The sequence below is a fragment of the Sinocyclocheilus grahami genome, unplaced genomic scaffold (genome assembly GCF_001515645.1).
Source record: "Sinocyclocheilus grahami isolate Dianchi unplaced genomic scaffold, SAMN03320097.WGS_v1.1 scaffold1409.1, whole genome shotgun sequence".
NCBI lineage: Eukaryota > Metazoa > Chordata > Actinopteri > Cypriniformes > Cyprinidae > Sinocyclocheilus > Sinocyclocheilus grahami.
The window spans coordinates 64419-88438 of NW_015506588.1; the positions used below are offsets into that span (position 1 = coordinate 64419).

Genomic DNA, 24020 nt, shown 5'->3' on the forward strand with positions numbered 1-24020 from the left:
GGCAGTGCTCAACCGTTTGACGGCAAATAAAAGAGCTTCAACACCCGCCGTCGTCTGTATGCACGTACAAATAATTAACTGCACTTGAAGCGTTCATAAAATTACAAATGAAACACCCAAAACTGTACATGGCATCATCACGAAGACGAACTATATGTTTATACGTGAAATTCCGGAGGGGAGGTCGGATGGCGTCACGTGGGGATGTAATGATGTATGCCATTAATCGAACTATGTACTATAACATGTAAAACGGGAACATGAAAGGAATATTCTAAAAGCAACTCATGTAAACACCATAATCATAATATTGGCTTATTTAGAATAAGGTAAATAATTAGATTACTGATGTCCATGTAAACAATGTCACATTGCTCAGAGAACAAAACGGCATGTCTAATGAGACTGATTTGGTTTAATGGTGGTTGTGTTCACACACTGCCAATACACATTTATGTCCAAACACCATGTAAAATTAAATTTAGCATGAATAGTTAAGAAGCCAAAATGAAAATTCTGTCATCATTTAATTACCATGTTGTTAATGTTGTTCCAAACTTGTGTTGTTTTTTTCTCCCACAGAAGACAAAATGAGATGTTAGTCATGGCTCAAAATTGTTGAGCTCCAAGAAAATTAATCTAAGATTAGTTAATACAAATTGCACATTTTAAAAGTCTTCTGAAACCATCAATATATTTGCACAGTACACAGATACACATATTTGTGTGATAAACAGACAGATTTTGTATGTGTGTGTGTTTTAGCAGAAGAAAAAGTAAGTTTTACAACAACATGAGAGTTGTAAATGATGACAGAATTTTCATTTTTGGTTGTTACCCCAAACTATTTTCGTTAAGCCTTAAATAAATAAATGAATAAATAAATGACATTTTACCTTGACCACTTACTGCAAATAAAATATATTTAAGTTGAATTTCTAAAATTACTAAGAATAAAACTGAAATAAAAACGTTTAAAATGCATATTTAGAAAATAAAATGAATAAGATGACAAAATTACAAAAAACTAAACTAAAATTGAAATGAATAGTACATGTTAGTATATAAATAATACTAAACAAACACTAAATAACACTAGTAAACACCATTGGCTGCAGAAGAACATTGTCAGTGAATAACTTGCATACAAAATGAATATAAATATATATGTATGTTTCTTGCACAAAGATATTACGTGGCTTCAAAAGACTTGAAATTTAGAGGATTTCCCCCAGTATACTATGTAATTGAATTGTATTGAAAAACAGTCTGAATCAAAATAAAAAGAGATTTGTACTGACATAAGTCAGGTCATTAAAGAGAATTTTAGTTTTTGGGTGTATTACTCCTTTAAAACCTCAGAATGACCATAGCTGGCAGGTTGACTGGAGCTCTGCAACATTAGCAGTGTGAGTGGAGAGCGGTACACCACCTTCAGCTGATGGAGGTGGAGACACAGTGTTCTTCCATGTGCTGTGGCCCAGTTTACAGGTGGAAAAACACCAGTGCAGTTTCTAAGCATGCTAATTTCACTCGCAGATCTCTTGGATAGTCCAAATCACATTTATGTGATCATGATTTTTTTCCCCCCTCTCTCTCGATTTATTTTGCTTTCCTGTTTAAAACTCCCCCTCTAATTTATGACTCTAGGTTCAGCTTTAAGGGTGTGGACTGCTTCTGTCACACTAGTGGCTCCAGCATTCTTTAGAAGATCCTGTTTCCAGCAGTCAGGATTATCGTGCAATGAACTCCTAAAATAAACTAAAAATGAAAAAAACAACTCAACTAGCCAAAGTCTTGTTTTGTCCAGTCTAACCCCAGCCTCTCGGCTCTTTCGATATGAAGTCATCATACTGGAAACTCTTTGAATCCAAATATTGATGTCAACCGAGGGACCAACCAATGGCGAAAAAGACCCGAGCTTGCGCTCATGCTGGATGCTCACAGGAGTCATATGGATCTGAATCTTTCATGTGAAGGCAGGGTATTTTTAGCTTTAGGCATGTCTTTCAAAGCACCAATGAATTTTGGATCCTGGATGTGAATATTTCACCAGTCACATAAATAGACATGGCAAATGCAGCTGATAACATGCGTGGCATGTCTCAGCAACAGTTGGGTTCGGAAAGTAAAATTGCAAATCAGTTTCTCATGGTAGGATCACAGTGGATTTCTGTTTTATAAACAGCTGTGGATGTTCTGTGCTACTTTGTTCATTAGCTCTGTCACATTATCTGTCTGTCTCTGTTTCCTTTGAGTAAGATGGCTACATTACTGTCTTGCCTGGTCACACACTGGAGAATTAATTAGGGTTGCACCAGTATCGGTATCGGGCCTGATACTGGTCTCCTGTACTCGTACTCGTTAAAATGCCCCGATACCAAACGCCGATACCACACAACATGTGATAAACGCCATATTCAAACAAAGAAACACAGACAACAGAACAACAGACAGCAGAATGGAGTTATTAGAGATTAAGGATGTCTACGAAGTATATGTATGCAATGAATATAATGTTAAACATTCAGTATTAACGCCTGTATAGCTGGTGTGCGCGAGCTGATAAACAAAGCACGTTGAGTGGATTGAGCACGCGGCGGCGCAGATACGCAAGCTTGTCGAGTGAATATATCTTTCTCACAGAAATCACTGGAAAGTTTGTAGTTCGGTCGGATATGTCAAAAACAAGTAAGTAAAACAATGCACAAGTTACTTAACGGTAGGAAGAGAGAGAGAGAGCGCACGCAATTCTGTTGTGTGATCTTTGATGTTCACTAACTTAGCACACGCATCATTTGGATTAAAACAAAATCGTAAAAATAAAACCATTTATAGGGGCATTCACTATATATGTCATTTATTTTTAACCTTAGGCATACACGTGACTCTAGGTTCAGCTTTAAGGGTGTGGACTGCTTCTGTCACACTAGTGGCTCCAGCATTCTTTAGAAGATCCTGTTTCCAGCAGTCAGGATTATCGTGCAATGAACTCCTAAAATAAACTAAAAATGAAAAAAACAACTCAACTAGCCAAAGTCTTGTTTTGTCCAGTCTAACCCCAGCCTCTCGGCTCTTTCGATATGAAGTCATCATACTGGAAACTCTTTGAATCCAAATATTGATGTCAACCGAGGGACCAACCAATGGCGAAAAAGACCCGAGCTTGCGCTCATGCTGGATGCTCACAGGAGTCATATGGATCTGAATCTTTCATGTGAAGGCAGGGTATTTTTAGCTTTAGGCATGTCTTTCAAAGCACCAATGAATTTTGGATCCTGGATGTGAATATTTCACCAGTCACATAAATAGACATGGCAAATGCAGCTGATAACATGCGTGGCATGTCTCAGCAACAGTTGGGTTCGGAAAGTAAAATTGCAAATCAGTTTCTCATGGTAGGATCACAGTGGATTTCTGTTTTATAAACAGCTGTGGATGTTCTGTGCTACTTTGTTCATTAGCTCTGTCACATTATCTGTCTGTCTCTGTTTCCTTTGAGTAAGATGGCTACATTACTGTCTTGCCTGGTCACACACTGGAGAATTAATTAGGGTTGCACCAGTATCGGTATCGGGCCTGATACTGGTCTCCTGTACTCGTACTCGTTAAAATGCCCCGATACCAAACGCCGATACCACACAACATGTGATAAACGCCATATTCAAACAAAGAAACACAGACAACAGAACAACAGACAGCAGAATGGAGTTATTAGAGATTAAGGATGTCTACGAAGTATATGTATGCAATGAATATAATGTTAAACATTCAGTATTAACGCCTGTATAGCTGATGTGCGCGAGCTGATTAACAAAGCATGCTGAGTGGATTGAGAGCGTGGCGGCACAGATGCGCGAGCTTGTCGAGTGAATATATCTTTCTCACAGAAATCACTGGAAAGTTTGTAGTTCGGTCGGATATGTCAAAAACAAGTAAGTAAAACAATGCACAAGTTACTTAACGGTAGGAAGAGAGAGAGAGAGCGCACGCAATTCTGTTGTGTGATCTTTGATGTTCACTAACTTAGCACACGCATCATTTGGATTAAAACTAAATCGTAAAAATAAAACCATTCATAGGGGCATTCACTATAAACATCATTTACAGGTGCATCTCAATAAATTTGAATGTCGGGGAAAAGTTCATTTATTTCAGTAATTCAACTCAAATTGTGAAACTCATGTATTAAATCAATTCAATGCACACAGATGGGTGGGTTTTTGTTAAATGTGAGCCAAAATCATCACAATTAAAAGAACCAAAGACTTAAACTACTTCAGTCTGTGTGCATTGAAATTATTTAATACACGAGTTTCACAATTTGAGTTGAATTACTGAAATAAATGAACTTTTCCATGATTTTTCTAATTTATTGAGATGCACCTGTATTTTCAACCTTAGGCATACATAACTTTCTGGCGAAAGTGAGTCTAGCAGCCTGTGTGAAATGCGCTAGGCTGTACTACTGTCCTCTCATTCTGCACCAGTACAAATACGTGCACGCGTTGCGCGTGTTTTGCTTGCTTGAGTGTTTCTGCATTATACGAGTGGCTTTGGAATATAAATCGCAGCACGTTTCAGATGAAAAAACGCGACTTCTATTTAAAAAAAATATCACAGTTAGGAGATTTATAACGAGTGGTTCCCTGCATTATTACAGCAAAGCGCGTGATTACAGTACTAAGCCACTGGAATGGAGCAGCTCTAATGTTATTAAATTAAAGATGATGTGCCATAGAGCAAAAAAATTAACAGTACAGCAAAGCGTGTGATTACAGTACTAAGCCACTGGAATGGAGCAGCTCTAATGTTATTAAATTAAAGATGATGTGCCATAGAGCAAAAAAATTAACAGTGAAAGTAACAAAAACTTGTAAAATACATTTTAATGGGCATAATTAAGTGTGAAAATAACCGAAGGATATACAGTGAAACCAAACATGATTCAGAGACCAGATATAATTTTTATATTTTTTTACTAGTGGCTGCAGGACACTATAGTTCATTTATGTAAGTGAGGATAGCAAAATAAAGTAAACTGTGACAAATCATACCCAAAAATTCTTAATATAGTGGACTACCAGTAAAATGTATACAAATTTGGGTCCAAAAATTATTCAGACCGAGTCTGGGAAAAAAACTGAAGTTGAGGTTTTCGTCTCTGGTGAAACTGATTCCAGGGATATAACTAAAGACAGGACAAACTAACAAAAACATAAAAACAACTGCAGAGCACGCCACGGAGGCAGCCATCAGCGTCGGCGCCATTGTGCAGTACTGTGTATCAGTACTCGGTATCGGCAAGTACCAAAAAATAAAAGTATCGGTATCGGGCGAGTACTGGAAAAAGTGGTATCGGTGAAATTTAGCTGATAGCTTTCAAAAGCAATTGTTGTGACTGGCTCTAATTGTTCACATATGCAAGGCTGTGAGTGTTGTGGTCAATTTCAATTTTTAAGTGATCTATTTTTTCATGCCCATCCTCATTTTTTCAGCACAAAGTTTTTCAGTACAAAGAGATAATTCACCCAAAAATGAATTGTCATCATTTATTCAACCTCAGGTTATATTATACCATGACTTTCTGTCTTCAGCAGAACACAAAATAATATATTTTGAAGAATGAGTGACTTCGACCGTAGGGTAAAAAAAAATACAAAATCAGAAATTTCTCAAACATTTCTTATTTTAGTATTATTTATATACAATTATATTATTTATTAATATTTTTAAAATGGTTTTTATTTTTATGTATATATTTTCAACTTTAGTTTTAGTAATTTTGTTATGTGCTTTATCATTTTTATTAGTTTTTATTTATTATTTAATTTATTTGATACTATTTGTTTTTGTATTTGGCTTTAATTTTATTTTAGTTTTGGCTGACATTTTCATGTAATATTTATTCAAATTTTTTTTTTCTTTAAACGAAAATTATTTTACATAGTTTCAGTTTTAGATAACAATAATGACACTGTTTTAAAAATATATTTTATTTTCCACAGAAGAAAAAGTCAAACAGGTTTGGAACAGCATGAAGACACCATTTTAATTTTTGAACTATCCCTTTAAATTTTGGACTTTCACGTGACTTAATAAGAAGTCATATTGACCACTTTGATAGTGCCTTTTGGTCTTTTTTGGAGCTTCACAGTCCCATTTCAGTCCCTGTTCAGATTAATTGAATGGAAAACAACAGCTTGAGCATTCAACAAAATATCTTTCTTGTATTCAATGAATGAAAAAGAATGAGACAAGTTTGGCACAACTTTAGGGTGAGTACATTTGACATTTAATTTAGTGATGACAGATTCATTTTTCATTTTTGAGCGAATGCTTACAGATATTTCAGCATTCATTTGCATTTGCTCTGCTGCTTTACAGCCCCTTTTGTGTCAGATTTTTTTTTCTCTCCAGTGCTGCACATTAAACACTAAGGCCCCTTTCAGCCCACTGGAAAGCTTGAGTCATTAGACACACCACACAGCTAGTCTATACCTTCACATGATCCTTATATTTCTAGATTTTTATGTCTCTGTCGGTTTATGCATGAATCAGGTGCTTGTATGAATGATAAATCTGTCTGCTGAGTATCAAATTGGAAATGGAATTTAATTGAATTTCAATTCCAATTTGGAAATTCCAAACCAAGCTTGAAACCACTGCATTATTTTAAATCTATGTCACACATAAAAGCATATACTTCTGTTAATAGACAATATTTCTTGGTGGAAGAACTGTATATACAATATGTTATTATAAAACCATTGTATTATATGGTTCATTTGGAATGCTACATATATGGACTGTATGTATTTTTTTTTTTCTTCGATGCTATTCCATTTACAGGCCTTTCATTTTTCCGTGTTTTTTTTTTTTTTTTTGTCAAATTTGGTTTAATCCCTCAGGCACAATCGGTCTGAATGCAAATATTCATATTATCGCCACACTCTTCCTTTGTCACAAACATATTTTGCCTTCTTTTTAGCACGGGAGCAGCTACTGTTAAACGAATGAAAGGGTGTGTGATTGACAGCAGCATTTGTCTGTAAGTCTCTGGGGACCCATGGGGACAATGGCATGGCCCTTCACTGAGCAATAGCTCCCACACCTCAGCCCCTGCACATCCACCATTGGACACTTTGTTGGTATTCTCTATAGGAAAGCAGGAATCCTCACCACGTCTGTAGATGCAGCTTGTTTTTTTTTTGTACTTCATTTAGTTTTCATATACAGTATAAACTAGATCAGCAAGCATTGTCCAAAAAAACAAAAAAAAGTATTAATTGTCAGAGATAAATATTTCTGATACATGCAATGTTAAAAGGTCAATCAAATAAAAAGATAATAATGATTACATCTTGAAGGTATAAAGAAAAATAACACACTAATAAATAAATAAAAACATTACAATGAAAATTGCAAAAATACAAAACAGTGTACATGACCAATATGGAGTAATCATATCCCCAGGTGGTAATGAATTATTAACATTCTTCCTTATCAGAATGGCCACACCCCTAGCTTTAGTAGTGAATGTTGACTGCTAAGTTTGTGCAATGCAGCTAGCTTTTAATCTATTCTCACTTCCCTTCTTTACATGTGATTCTTGGATAAAACCTATGTCTGTTTTTAGGGATTTAAGATGTGAGAACACCTTTCCATGCTTCCTCTAATATTCCAACTTATGAGTCTAATATTACCTGATCTGTCACTGTGATCTTTACCATTAATATCAGCTGACATGTATATAATAACAGAAAATAATATATTAATTGAAAAACTTTACCATACCAAAAACACAAACATTTGGACCATCATTTCAACTTGTTAACTTGAACAAGACCATAAGGTCACCCATACATTATCCCTACCCCCTCCCCTTCCACTGATGCTTCCAAAGGGCTATCTATAAAAGTACTATCCCCCCTTCCACTGTCCCACCACTTACAATAACCACCTACATTTTATCGACTCCTCATTGAAAACGAAAGTCTCTCATTCTGAACGCAATCTTTGAAAGGATGTCATTTTTCACATTGACGCGCAAGCATCTCTATGCTCACAACATTAATCTTCTCCAGCTGAATTCCAATTTGGAACTTTGGCCATCAGGAACTTGTCCTCTTCGGATGGGCTGTCAAATGTCTTAGTCTCCTCTCCAAATGTCACAATGAGTTTTGTGAGAAACTTGAAGCCACACCTTATATTCCTTTCCTTGCATTTGTTCCTGACAACATTAAAGTCTTGTCTCTTTTTCATTCTTCCAGATGTCAGGTCCGGATACATCTGCACTGTATCTCCTTTGAAATGAAGAGGAGCCTTTGCCTAGGCAGTCGTAAACACAAGCTCTTTCACTTGGAGTTGATGTAGTCTAGCAATGATGGGTCGCGATCTGCCGCCAACAGCTGCTCTCGCGCTTCTGTGGGCTATGTCTATTTGGATGGGTTTCTCAAAATGTTCACTTCCTAGCAACTCTAGGAATAATTTGCTGACGAATTCTGAAGGTTAACCATTTTCCGCCTTATCTTCCCTTCCTGTGATTCCAAATCTTCCAGCTTTGACTGAATGAGAGCTGCCTCAGCTGCAATCTTAGCATTTAACCTTTTGAGAGCCTCAATACGACTTCTTCTGTCAAACGATTGAGTTTGCTCCATGTAAACAGTGGCTAAGTTCGGAATTGCTTACTAAAATACTGATCATACTACAGAATGCAGAAATAATCTTCATGCTGTACACAGTATGCAAATTTTCTGTGAGTACAGTATAGTCAGAGAACGTTTCAGGTTACGTATATAACCATGGTTCCCGGAGTAGGGAATGAGACACTGCGTCCTCTAGGGTCGCTATGGAGAAACCTAGAGGACGCAGTTCGAAGTTCTCTTCAAAGGGAACGTCTCAGGTTACGTATGTAACCATGGTTCCCGGAGTAGGGAACGAGACTCTGCGTCCTCTAGGTTTCCCCATAGCGACCCCTAGAGGACGCAGTTCGAAGTTCTCTTCAAAGGGAACGTCTCAGGTTACGTATGTAACCATGGTTCCCGGAGTAGGGAACGAGACTCTGCGTCCTCTAGGTTTCCCCATAGCGACCCCTAGAGGACGCAGTTCGAAGGTCCCTTGAAAGGGAACCTGCTACTTTTGCCACAATGTGCAATATAAAACCAGAGCACAATATGGATGCCGTATCCCACAATGCAATGTGCTCGACCATCCATTTGAATTAGTAGCAAAACTTTCTTGTCTTTTTATTTGATCTGTCAAAAAATTGTTTGTTGCAAAAACAGTTTTTTTTTCTTTGTTTCAGAAATTATACTTGACTGCCACTTTAAAAATGATGCTACATAAAAAATTAGGTTAAATGTAGCATACTAGCCCATGGTAAAAAGAAGTACACTTTAGCATACTTAGCTTACAAAAGTTCTTATTACGGAAATATTATACTTCAAAAGAATATATTTAAGTGTGAGCTGAATAAATATTTCCTTACACTCAATTGCATGTTAATTACAATTAAAATAAAACATGTTATACTTGAAATTTATATTAAACACGATTTGCAGAACTGCCAGAGTACTGACAAGCATTTATGGTAAAGTGTAATTTTTATTGAAACTTGCACATCATGTATCATCATATAAATCATTTGTAATTACACATCTGTAATAATGAAGTTGAAATTTTGTACTTTTAAAATACAGTTTATACAATGTAATATCTAATAACACACTACAGTTAAAATTATAATCAAGTACATGTGCTTTAGTTAGTCAAGACATATCAGGGCTCCAGACAAAAAAATCGAGTAAGGAGTCATTGGCTCCTATAAGAAAAAAACATAAGCGTCAAATAATTTTTTTAGGTGCCACAGAATAAACGTGTTTTATCTATTTTATTATTATTATTATTATTATTATTTATTTTTATTTTTTTACATTTTAACATTTCAATCATACTGTCATGTGTTTGTCTCATCTTTTCTTGACTTTATCAGCATTTTAATCCATCTTGTTGTAGATGACCTGGGAACTAAGGTTCACTTAAAGTGAGAACTAAATGTATTTTCCAACTTGAAATATACAGTCACAAAGAATTGTTCATTACACAGAATCTGTACCAATATTCACTGGCCACTTGAACTGAGGCGCTAAAGCGATCGCGCCTGCTGCATTAAAGAGCGCCAAAACTGTATTTATTGTTTGAATTTCGTTATGAATTTGGAATCATTTTAAAGCTGGTACTTTTTTTTATTAAAACGTAATAAAGAACAAAGCTTTTTGCGAAATAATATGAAGTTCACGCATAAACAAAACACAGCATAGACTAAGATCTTGATAAGAAGCCATATTAGTAATGATTATAAACGAGAATTGTTAACGATATTGCCAAAATCCACACAGCTGACAGCTTTACCTGTTGTAGTTTGTTCAAGTTGTGCACGACATAGACGCTGCTTTTCTGCACTTTCAATTCGCACGTCTCCGTCTTTTCGATCTCTCTCACGCTGCACAACTTAGCTGCGTTTAGCAGGTGTGCATCAGAGATGAGGACTGTTTGAAACTCTTTTTTCCACTAAAACTTTGATGCACATCGTCTCAGTTTAATACCTGAACATAACAATCATAAAAAAGGCATTACATGCACATTTTTAAGCTATAACATGTAAATATATATAGTCGCCAGTGGCGACCTCAGCAAAAACTTCACTCGCAAATTCATGTTTTAGTCACAGTCTGGAGCCTTGCATATGTGTACTTTAAGTACTTTTTTTTTAAGTACAGATTTTAAGATTATTTTAAGCACAGTTCTTATGCACAAGGGACTTTTAATTTCAATTGTGTAGCATTGCAAAATGCATACTGTACGCTATTCTATTCCACACATAATTTTAATATTATTTTAAGATTTGAAGTACACTAAAAGTGCACATTCAATAAAATTAAGCACAGTTCTTATGCACAAGGGACTTTTAATTTCAATTGTGTAGCATTGCAAAATGCATACTGTACGCTATTCTATTCCACACATAAGGCCAGATTTACTAACAGCTTGCGCCAGCACAAACCGTCTTTTGGCGTTAAAATAGTACTGTCAGGATTTAATAAAGATGCGCAGTGAAGATTTATCGCTGAAAAGGCGTGAACACAGTTATTTTGCGCCTAACCTTATTGAATCTGCATTGGTAGGAGTTTCCCTTTCAGATGCAAAATTTATGGGATGAGAGTATTATAATGAATCACGCAACGGGATTTTCTAATGTTTGCACTCGTCAAATTACTGGTATTTGTGCCATTATTTAACACTCCAAAAAATAATGTCTTAAAGCAGATGCTAATTTGCATTGCTCTTGGTATATTGTGCTGGTCATTATGGAAATGATCGGGCTGTGTCTGTGTTCTTTAATTTGCACATTGTCAGTAAATCACACGCAGAAATTTCCACTCCCATTAGCACTTTTTTTGGAATTGCACTCTGTTTATTAAATCTAGCCCATAGTGTTTTATGAATAATGTCACCTGCTATCCTTGTGCAGATCATTCAAAAATGACTGGGTTGACAAGGTCATGGCATGGAAAATTGGATGTAACTAAGGGTTTGTGAGTGATTCATGAAGAATTTATTAAGAATTATGACAATTATTCTACTAGAATTTAGACTTGTATTCCTTTAATGGAATTTTCCTCAATGTAGACCCAAGCTTAAAGCGATTGTTCACCAAAAAATGAAAATGATGTCATTACTCACCCTCATGTCATTCCAAACTCGCAAGATCTTTGTTCATCTTCGGAACACAAATTAAGATATTTTTGATGAGATCTGAGAGCTTTCTGACCCTCCATAGACAGCAAGGTAACTTCACGTTCAAGGCCCAGAAAGGTAGTAAGAAAATCTTTAAAATGGTCCATGTGACATCAGTGGTTCAACTGGAATTTTACAAAGCTACAAGAATACTTTTTGTGCGAAGGAAAAAAGAAAAGAAAAGAAGACTTTATTCAACAATTCTTGTTGAATTGTTCCTGCCATTATCGAGAGTAACACGACACATACGCGTGATGCTGCTGATGTAGAACACACATACGCTGCACCTTGTTTACGAGTAGAGGAAAGCACGTGCATGCATTGTGGTACTCTCCATAATGGCGGTAGATGGTAACTCGGGAGAGAATTGTTGAATAAAGTCTTTTTTTTTTGTGCACAAAGTATTATCATAGCTACATAATATTTTGGTTGAATCACTGAAGTCACATGGACTATTTTATTGATGCCCTTACTACCTTTCTGAGCCTTGACTGTGGTAGTTACCTTGCCGTCTATGGAGGGTCAGAAAGCTCTCAGATCTCATCAAAGATATCTTAATTTGTTTTCCGAAGATGAACAAAGGTCTTACGGGTTTGGAACGACATGAGGGTGAATAATTAATGACAGAATTTTCATTTTTGGGTGAACTATCCCTTTAACTTTTTCATGTGGTTTCTAGTGATGGGTAAAAAGCACTGAACTTCTCTAAAATTTGGAGTGTGACTCGCATTTGATATTAGAAAAAATATTTTTGAAAGCTGGTCGTGTTCATTTCTTTTTTTCTTCTTCTTCTTCTTTTTTTTTTTTTTTTTTTTTACCAAAAAAGTCTATAGGTTTGCCTCACAGTGATCTTTCCCTTTAAACCTAGCCAAAAAGCCATGTGTTGACTGTAAAACAAATTTAATAATATGTGTATTTATGGTGTAATTACAAAATGTTCGCGCTGAATGGTTAAACACGGGCAAGAATTACAAAGTAATGCAATTTATAAACTTTAGTGACGATGTGACACTGCCTCGATTGTGCAAGTGACAATTCCTGTCAACTGTGCGTGCAGCTCGCTTATAGACAGACGAAATGTGTGGTGATTTGAAGCCATTTGCGTATTTTGAGAGAAAGAGAGAGCGCGCGCGTGGTGATTCACTCACGAAGTTTGTGAAATTACGTCTCACACAAGGTTTTCAAATTACTTTATAAGTTATTTAATCAAGAAATATGAAAGTGAGTACCTCACCTTCAGCATTATAATTATTTCACCCGCACCTAACAGAGACTGAGACTGTGCCGCTGCATGTCGTGCCAAACCTCTCACGGCAGCGTCATCAGCTTGAGATCGATTTTTTGAGATCGGCCGCCGATCAATCATCCCACTGTGATTATCGGCCGATAGTGATCGGTAGCCGATCAATCGGAGCACCCCTATCCAACACTGTCCTAAGCATGCTATTTGCCACATTTCAGCCACACAAACAGTTTAGAATGGCTTTCCTCATGACCAGAAATGCCAAAATATCCCTCTACCCTTGGGAATGACTTTCCCACAACTGCCTACCTCTCGAAAATAAGTAATACGAGTCACTATTACACATAATGGTCCATCTGTTCATGCTATCTCACTTCCTGCATAGCGTACTGGAGTGTGACAGTGGCACCAGGTCAGGAGGCAGGGTTTTTCTGGGTAAAGCTGGCATAGTACTGAACTTCATATGGTCAGGGGGCTATATAAGTGGTCTCGCTGTGGTTTTCTTCAGATGCAGTCTGCCCGGATTAAATTTACCCTCTGTATGAGTCTCAGGCCTCCTGAATAGAGCCTAATCTTTCCTCTGCCTCGCTCTGGTAAGAATGCCCAGGGTTCTTTGTGTTCCTTTGTGGTCGTCTTGTGGCTCTAATCTCTTGCTGCCGATCCACTCCATCCCTTTTGTCTTGAAGCATCGCCCTTGTTCCTTTTGTCACACAAATCCACCTCAATAATCGGCCAATATATCTTAGGCCCCGGGATTTTAATAAATAAACCTCATTGGTTTGCAAAGATTTAGACTATAGAAACTATATAGAAAGCTTTTTATTTAAATTAAAAAGTATAGTTCACCTCAAAATCAAAAGAAATAATACATAAACTTTTCCATTTTAGATTTTTTCTTAAAATAAATTATTTATATATATATATATATATATATATATATATATATATATATATATATATATATATATATAAAATATTGTATTTATGTATTTGATATCGGGGTGAAATATGAAACTATATAACTATAAAATATGAAAAAATATGATTTTTTTTTCTTCTATTTGTTCTCAACTGAGGTAAGGTGAAAGCCATGTGTTTGTGTTTGGCTCGGCTCTTGGTCCACGACTGAAAGTCCAAATCCACAAGCTGGCTCACTTTTTCCCCTTAGGATGACCTCTTTACCACTAATTTGGTTTTAGTTTACCTAGCAATAAAGGAAAAAAACCCAAACCCGACTGCAAATAACAACGCCTATACTCTTTCCCTGCCATGGTTACAGCATGTTCTGCACGGCCTGGAGTCTGCTAATACATTTACCCACAATCTCCTGGCAAAGCTGCTCTCAGCTGTGACATGATAGTTTGAGGAGACCGCAGATCAAAAAAACTTAAAAACCAAGGGAATCCCCACTACACAATTGTACTGTGGTGGCATAGACTTTGATCCAAAGAAACTGAGAGTGCTCCCAAGCTAAGCATTTTATCTAAAATATTGAGTTATAGATGTTTAAAGAAACTGTGTTCCATGCTGCCCCTGTCTCTCCCACAATGGTACTTTTTTTGTTTTGTGCCCACTGCCACATTCAGCTGATCAGAAAAGCCATTACGATTGTCAAAAGTTTAGTGATATGTCTCTAGTTCAGTTTGTAATGTTAGAATGCTGTCTTTTGTATGTGTTCAGTAAATAGTAGAGAAAGTCTGCTACTGGTTTATTTATTTTATTTATTTATTTTTCCTGCTACAAGTTTATAAAGGTAGCGGGCAGACAATAGCTCAGAGGGATGTTTAATCTGCTGTTAATTTTACAGGCAGTGATTCTGCGGTTAGAATTCTCACCTGCTTAATGAAACGCTGCTTTAATGAAAGACTGCTGTCTGAAAATGATTTAGTTCAGTGCTGTCAGCTGCTCTGATGTAACCTCTACTTTTGAATTGCCTCGGTTTCGTGCTACTAGCATCTATTACAGAAGACATCAGTAGTTTACAGCGAAGACTTGTTTCTTCAAAAGCCTGGAATATAGTGCACAAGTCACGTGGAACACTTTTTTTAGCTCCTTTTGTAGTTTTACACTTTGAAAAAAACTGTGCTTTCCTTTTATGTCAAAGAGCAGCGTGAACATTCTGCTAAACATCTCCTATTCAGTTTCACAGAAAAAAAGGGCATATGGGTTTGTAACGACATGTCAGTCAATAACGCTGAAAGGTCAACAGATCTATTGAAGTGACACACCTGTGATGCCACAAGGCTTTAACACTCAGGATTTCACTCAGGATGTGCAGTGTATTGTGGTTTCTTTGAAGAGGATGCTTGTGAGCCTTTGAAATAGTGTGCAAACATGCTTGTATCCCTTTAATTGTTGAAATGCACCAACTATTGTTGACTCCCTGGTTTTGGTTGGCCTTGGTGGGCTTCCAACTAACATATTAGATGTGGTATATTTGATATTTAATCATTAAAAAACACCTTCATTTGTGTTTCAAATGGGTTTAAAATGACATAAGGATGTCTATCTCTTTGATTGAACTATCCACAATCTACTTTACAAGCCTGCGAGTGTTAAACGTGTTACATATTCTCAGAAGTGGCTGTGGCTGTTGCTGATTGTTGCTGATGGAATGGAAATACACAGTGGCCCAAAGAAGCTTTAACTGTGTTCACATTCACATAATTTGGTTTCTTTTTCAAATAAAGTCTTTTGGACTGACTGTTCAGACTTGCATTTAAGTGATCAATTCAGATCATTGTTTGTTCAGACATTTATTTCACATATATCTATGCTTTTAATTAATTGAAACCTTACAAATTCCTTTTTGTGAAATGTTTTTCTTGACAAGTGTACTTCTAACTTTCTTTAAATTAAATGCTGTTTGTTTTATATTTTTGTTAAATAATGTAATGACATTTCTGGTGTAAGAAACATTTACCAATATTATAAGTGACATCACAGAAAAGCAAGGCTCTAAGATGTTATGATGACCTCTTTTTTTCCATGGCAGCAGGTCGTTTTCCCCCCTCTATTTCTATGAAATAATCTCCATGATATCACATTGTATGGCTTCAACCAGCTGGAATATATTTCTATTTATGTGGACTTCTTATGATGTGTCATAAACGACGTGAACTTTCAGTACACATTCAAACATGTTTTAATTCTTAACGTCACCCACATTAAAATGGATTTTCAACTATGACCGCTCTCTTTTTAGACGCATATGTAGTTGAACTGGAATGCTTTTTGTGTGGAGTGAAACCCATTGGGATGAACACCAACCAATACAACAGCATGCCTTCTTTTTTTGGGCTGGTATATTCAGCGGGGATCACACATTGCACCCTGCTCCTCACAAACAAGGATGCCTTAGATGGCTGGATGAGTTATTTTTGTGATATGTTTTCCATACGCAATAGTGTGAGAGAGCGTCTGTGTATGTCTAAAGGAATATGTGTGGTAATGAGATGCCATGCCAGTGTAGAGGAATGAAGACGAGCATGCCATCATTGGTGTCCTGTTTTCACATTTCTGAAAGCTCTGTGTGTTTTGCACAAAATAGCCCAGAACATGCTTATGGGATATGGAAAGTGTTTGTGCATGTGATTTATGCAATGAATTATTGATTCTCAGAGGAAGTGCAGCTTAATATAGATGTGTTTTGTTTGCTCTGTATGTGATTTTGGTACAAAGTTTTAATGATTGGATGCTGATCTTTCATTGCACTTGTTTGAGTGCTATCTAGCCAGGATCAGCCTCTGTGGGGAGTAGGTCTGAAAATAATGCAACTCTGAGTGTCTGCTGAAGGTCACGTGAGGTGTTCTCATGGCACTGAGTGCTCATATTTCATAACACTCCAGGGGAAGATGAACAGAGAGTCGCTCACTACTGTATTAGACATGACCCTGTGCTTTGTAGGAAAGCAGGCTCTGATATAAAAGGATATTTCAATCAAAAATGAAATTTAGTCATTTACTCACCCCATCATGTCATACCAAAATTTTGTCCACTTATAATGTTGGTCAAGGTTTCTTGCACCTAATAAACAATCATAAAGTGCTAGTAGTATGCTCATTTACAAAAAAAACAAAAAACATGTCCTTGACATAGCAATCAATCAATCTTAACCAACTGTTATTTGAGGATGAGCCAAAGCATCTAGTAGGCAGCCATTATGCAAAAAGTGTAACATGGTGATGTAGCTAAGTCACAGCGGGACTACAAATAAGGTGTTTCAGTCAAGTATGTTCTGCTGGAGATATTAACTTTGTGCTTTGTAACTTTGCAGATCTTTTACAAACACAAACAGCTATACACTGAAGGTAAAAAAAAAGAATAGTACGAAGGTACCCTATTAGTTTTTCATAAGCACTTTTCACTCTCTATCTCAGTCGGTCCCAACCCTGGTCCTTGAGTACCCTCAACTTTTATAGTTCTGCTGTGGATGCCATCTTCTGGTGAGAAGTGTGTTACTCACCTGTGCAGCAATTGCCTTTACAATATTCAATTCAATTCAAGTTTATTTGTATAGCGCTTTTTATGATACAAATCGTTGCAAAGCAACTTTACAGCAAATTACGTTTCTACAATATTTAGTGGTAGCTTATCAGTGGGGAATGTCAGTTAATGCACTGTACATATGGCAGAAATGTACGGAAAAATCAATTAAAGACATAATCAAACAGACGATGAACACTATTAACAGCAATTATTATGATGCAATCAAACTTATAGCAAAATGTGGTAGTTCTATATGTTGTTTCAGGGTTGGCATCATCTGAGGTCCTCTGAGGGGTTGGTATCATCTCTTCTCAGGTGTTCTGGATCCAGACTGAAGCTTGTGTAAATCCTAGTTACCACGGGATGTCAATCCTATTGCTATTCCAGAGTTTGGGAGCCAAATGCGAAAAAGCTCCACCTGCTTTAGTGGACTTTGCTATCCTAGGTACTATCAAAAGTCCCGAGTTTTGCGACCTTAGGGAGCGTGATGGATTGTAGCGTGGTAGAAGACTAGTTAGGTACGCAGGAGCTAACCCATTAAGGGCCTTATAGGTAAGTAATAATATTTTGTAACTGATACAGAACTTAATAGGTAGCCAGTGCAGAGACTGTAAAATTGGAGTAATATGATCATATTTTCTTGACCTGATAAGTACTCTAGCCGCTGCATTTACACTACCTGTAGCTTGTTTATTAAAGATGCAGGACAACCACCTAGCAGTGCATTACAATAGTCCAGTCTAGAGGTCAAGAATGCATGAACTAGCTTTTCTGCATCAGAAACAGGTAACATGTTTCGTAACTTGGCAATGTTTCTAAGATGGAAGAATGTTGTTTTTGTAACATGGGAAATATGATTTTCAAAAAACAAGTTGCTATCTAATATAACACCCAGATTTTTGACTGTAGAGGAAGTAACAGTACATCTTCATAGAGATCTTTTTTTCAGGAAGGAACACAATAGTATGTTCTAGGTGATTTGTAGTGCATTGTTATGTAGGTTGCTAGGGTGTTCTGTGTGGTTGCCAGATGTTTGTTTACTGGCCCAAGCCAGAAGAGCCTACCATCAAGTAAATCGTAAGTCAGACTATTATCATTCATGTTCTGTTGTACAAATATGCTGGATGAATTACATACCAAATTCTTAGGGTTAGAGTTACATTTGAGACAGGCAGTACAGTAGCTTTGCATTTGAGCAATGGAGAACAAACAAATAAGAAACATGGTAAGTAAGAAGAGATAGGCATCTTGTCTAGCGCAGGCTGATGTGTGCTTGCGGTGTCGCTGGTTTTGCTCCGACGGTCTCTTTCCGAGCTTCACTCTCTCCCTGACGTGCTCCGTGTCTCAATGGAAACCTCATGCATGTGCTCTCTACCTTCCCACTCTGAAAGATAGAGCAAGAGAGAGAGGGAGGGATCGCAAAAAGCGCGAAAGAATCACATCATCAGAAGATCAGCAGAGGAAAGCAGTCATAGCAGGGACCAGCAGGCTTTGCCATGCTCACTCAGAGGAATGGGGTGTGTACCGAATGCGTTCTGCCTGGGAAGGACGGCTCAGACCAGATGGATGTAGCGGGGTGTACCTGCACGATAGGAGACTGTCCCTGGGATTGTCTGACAGGGGTGGACAGTTGTTTATCGGACACTTCCTGCCTTTGGTTTCAGCTCCTGGTCAGGGCATACTGGGGGGATGTGGAACTGGGGCTTTGGGTGGCCCAGAAGGGCGTCTCTTGGCGAAGACTTTGATACCTAAATAAATTTGTCAGTTAATTTGACTGTTACGCATATACGTCAAAGTGCCATAAACGGTGACACGTACCATTGAGAAAGGTCCTGCTCCATTCGTGTTTGTGATTGACGTACTGGTTCATCAGCAACTCTGGACGCTTCCTCGTCAGACTCGGGCTCGAATTGATAAGGTAAAATTGAAGCCATGTTGTCTGTTCATACACTGTATACAATCTTCAACGTCCATCTCCCTCAGGGCTAGACCGCAGTCTGGTCTATTTGGCAGCCAGAATGACCCAGAGTCAGTGTGATGTTTTCAGAGCCCACCACAAACACACATCCTGCGGCGGAATGGGATTCTACTGCCATTATTTCATAATGTAAATGACACACGTTTCCTCCGAGGATATATTGACGCTATAATGTGACATAACCAGAAGAAAATTAGTGATATGGGTGTCAAAAACGCACTGTGTTGTGATGTGCATGGCATGTACAGATATGTTGGTCATTGATCATAGGAAATAAATTTCTCAGTTGAGTCAGAGCGTTTTCTGTGTGACCGTCATTGTCATGGCAGATATTTGAGAAGTTTAAAATCATGTGAGTGATGCTTTATAAACACTCACAGGATACTCTGTTTCAATACCCTCTGCCCTTAAGAGAAACCCATTGTTTTCAGATACCATATGAATGACATGATAACAGGGCACAAGAGTTCTGTTCCAAAACCTAGTGGGCTGCCTTGCTGACTTTTAAAGCAACATTTTTACTGCCCATCAGCATGCCTAATGTAAAACATATGGGACTTACTGTTAATTTTTATGTTGAGATGTTAGCTTATGTTATGTTATGTTCAGATGTTAGCATATTGCTAAGCTAATGATGTGGTACACTAATAAGCATAAAAATGCATAGTGAACTCAAGTATTGGGTAATAAAATCCACATAAATGTTTTTATCAGTACTTTTAAGATGTAAACCCTGTTGAAAAAGCCAGCATATGCTGGTTAGGTATGTTTTGAAGCTGGGATACTGGCTTGAGCTGGTTTAAGCTGGTCCTTTGCTGGTTTAGTCAAGTCAAGTCAAGTCTGCGTTATTGTCAATTCTTCCACATGTACAGCACATACACACAGAGAATTGAAATTGCGTTACTCTCAGACCCTTGGTGCATACAGGTAACACTACAGTAGAACATAAATACAGATAGATACAGATTAAATACAAAATACAAAACTCAACTATACAAATAAATATACAAAATATACAAAAAAAAAATGTATATAAAGCACAAGGCATATGGCAGATAGAAGGCATATGGCAGATAGAAGGTGATGGTCCTTAGCTGGTCATGTGCTGATCCTATGCTGGTCTGACCAGCTAAGGACCAGCATAAACCAGCAAAGGACCAGCTTAAACCAGCTCAAACCAGCATCCCAGCTTCAAAACATACCTAACCAGCATATCACTCTTTTTTCAACAGGGAATACCATGACCAGTTAACAACAATCATTTTGCAGTTCTGTGTGGTGATGTTAGGGGCACAAAAGGTTATTCAGCTTTAATGAACTTTGATGAACTTCTTCAATGGTAGCTTGTGTCCTGGGTCTCATGGTTTGCTCATAAGTAACAGTTTATCTGCATATCCTGATCATAATACAGTTAAATGCCTGTGAAAATCATTTAGAACACCAAGAGACTCTACAGTGGGTACGGAAAGTATTCAGACCCCCTTAAATTTTTCACTCTTTGTTATATTGCAGCCATTTGCTAAAATCATTTAAGTTAATTTTTTTTCCTCAATGTACACACAGCACCCCATATTGACAGAAAAACACAGAATTGTTGACATTTTTGCAGATTTATTAAAAAAGAAAAACTGAAATATCAGATGGTCCTAAGTATTCAGACCCTTTGCTCAGTTTGCTGAGCACCCTTTTGATCTAATACAGCCATGAGTCTTTTTGGGAAAGATGCAACAAGTTTTTCACACCTGGATTTGGGGATCCTCTGCCATTCCTCCTTGCAGATCCTCTCCAGTTCTGTCAGGTTGGATGGTAAACGTTGGTGAACAGCCATTTTTAGGTCTCTCCAGAGATGCTCAATTGGGTTTAAGTCAGGGCTCTGGCTGGGCCATTCAAGAACAGTCACAGAGTTGTTGTGAAGCCACTCCATTATTTTAACTGTGTGCTTAGGGTCATTGTCTTGGAACACATTTCACATAAGTTTTTATATCAACTTTAATATGATTGTTACTACTTCAATTTGTTTGTTGTGACAGATTTATTCAAACATACATTAAATAATAAAGACAAAAAAAGAAACGAAATAAATACATTTATTTAGCAAGAATGTGGTCATTGCTGATCAAAACTGTTCAAAATAAACTGATCAAAAATTACAGTAAAGAAATTTAATATATTACAAAAGATTCCTATTTCAAATACATAAAAAAATGTAAACTTTCTGTTAATCAAATAATCCTGAAAAACATATAACTGTTTCCATAAAAATATTAAGCAGCAAAAACCTTTATTAATATTTGAGCACTGAGCAGGTTTACAGAGAGTGACTTTCAAAAATAAACCTGCTTTGAAGAATATTCACTAATGATAAAAGTTTAACCAACCTCCCCTATGTAATCAGAAATGCTTGCATAATAAGTTTTACAAAAGTGCATATACTTTTAATGTTAGTGGTTAAATAGAAGGGGAAAAATAAAAACACTTTTTTTGTGTTACAGATATTCACTTTTTGTTCAGTAGAATAATAAATAATTTTCTCTTAACCTTAAATATATCTACACGACCTGCTGTAATCTCACTCAAACAGGTTGCGTAGCTGGGTGGTTAAATATCTGAATAATGGTAACTGTAAGAATTGACTGTAGAGCTATAGGATGAATATAGGGCCCTTGAGCCAAAACCTTCACCTCAGTTTCCTCTAAGTAGATTCTCTCTGTAATAAGTGTACTGCCACTTTGAATAAGAGTGTCTGAATGACTAATTAACAAAGTTTGCTCTCTTTCTCAGGCCAAACGGAAGGATGGTTGTGAGCGCAGCGTGTTTTTGACAGCGTTGATAATGTTTATGACAGATAATATCATGATGATTTTTGCGTTCCCCTTACCGAATGTTGTATCATGTCAGCAAAAAGCTGTCCATAGGCTTTTTTGATTGCTTTCAGTTTAAGTGCCGGTGATGCAGTGTTGCCAGATATTGATTCTAAAACAAACAAAAAATAAATAAAAATAAACCAAAATTATTTCCAATCTTTTGCAAATAAGATAAGATAAAGATATCACTGACTCTAAACTGCAACTTCCTACTTTATTAACTTTATAAAGTGATAAATTAAGTGGAAAAGACAAGTCCAAAAACGCTTTTAATAGCTGGATCTGGCAACATCCCGCGCCCGCACCCTCACTCACAACTCTCTCAAGCCCCGTTCACTCCGCGAGCGTCTCGCAGCGATCATTTTTATAACAGGGACGCTAAATATTCTTGCAAACTGTCTAAACTGAATCTTATATGTCATGCAAGCATTCATACGAGGAGTTTAACAGCAAATTAGTCATTCAAAGAACAAATTGTATTTTTGAACATGAAAAATTTACCGAGGTCCGAACCTCGGTGGCCTCATAGCTGGTTGCGGGCCTGTTTGGAAGTAGTGATGCACTGAAATTATGTTTTTACTTAAACCAAATAGTCGAAAACCAAAATCCTAAATAAAGTGTATTTAATAATTAGTTAATTAATCAAAAATATTGAATAATCAGTACATAAAAGTTTGCATTGAAGTCCCCCTGTAGTCAAATATTTTATCCCTTAAAACGTATCTTTGATCAGCAAAGTTACATATTTAAATGTTTTTTCTTGTGAAAATAATTTTCACATGCCTTAAAATAGCTTGAATGTAACTCTACACCCTTGCCTCATTTACTATACGCGGATCTATGAATATGCAAATTAGTCCCGCTTCCACTCAGTCACACCAGCCAGGGCCTCCTGATCCACTGAACTGTAGTAACCGCAAAACAATGGCATACACGGATAATGACTGATAAAACTATGTTTTTACTAGCGAACAACTACAGTGAATACTGTAACATTCGTTAAAGTTACTTACTTGACGATGTTGTGTCCTAAAATGCCTTGAAGACTCGAATGCAGCCGTTTGTGATTGTTCATTCGCGCCCGCGAGCATATGCGTGTGAAGTGCAGACGCCGCTGCGGGAGAGGTGCTTCTGACTCCGGGCTACTTTTACACTGGTGCCACGGGTTATAATGCAAGTTAGTGGTTCTAAATTCACATTAAACCACAGCTTCATGGGTTTTTTGCTCTGATTTATTTTTGGTTTTGTGCTGGTATTGGTATATATTGCATGCTAGTTGATAGGAATCGATCCCATGACGTGATTGGTTATTGGTTTGTGACGTAGCAAACCAAGGGCTGATTCAAACATTATTTCTGGGTCAGCCTTTGGGAAACTACAGTTTTAAGCAGAAAATACACAGCAATGGTGTTGATTAATAGATTGGCACATGGTTTGTCTAAAAGCATATTAAAAACACCACATAGACAAATAAACAACTTGATTTTCACTACAGGGGGACTTTAAATACCAACATCACAATCATATTAAGTAAAACTATAATGAATATGTAATATAGTGCATACATTTAGCAAATACTACCGTTGTTATTTTTTTTTCTAACGAGTTATGAACATTGAAATGCTTTCATGAGGATTGGTGTGGCAAT

The 24020-nt window shown here is 37.0% G+C and overlaps 1 long non-coding RNA gene across 1 annotated transcript in view; it reads left to right on the top strand.

The window, feature by feature from the left end:
- LOC107570050 (uncharacterized) overlaps positions 1-22322 on the top strand; it is a 73755-nt gene extending 51433 nt beyond the window's left edge. The window contains exon 3 of the long non-coding RNA XR_001606985.1: positions 22290-22322. This is a non-coding gene — a long non-coding RNA (uncharacterized lncRNA). The remainder of the gene's footprint in view (positions 1-22289) is intronic.
- The last annotated feature ends 1698 nt before the right edge of the window (positions 22323-24020 follow it).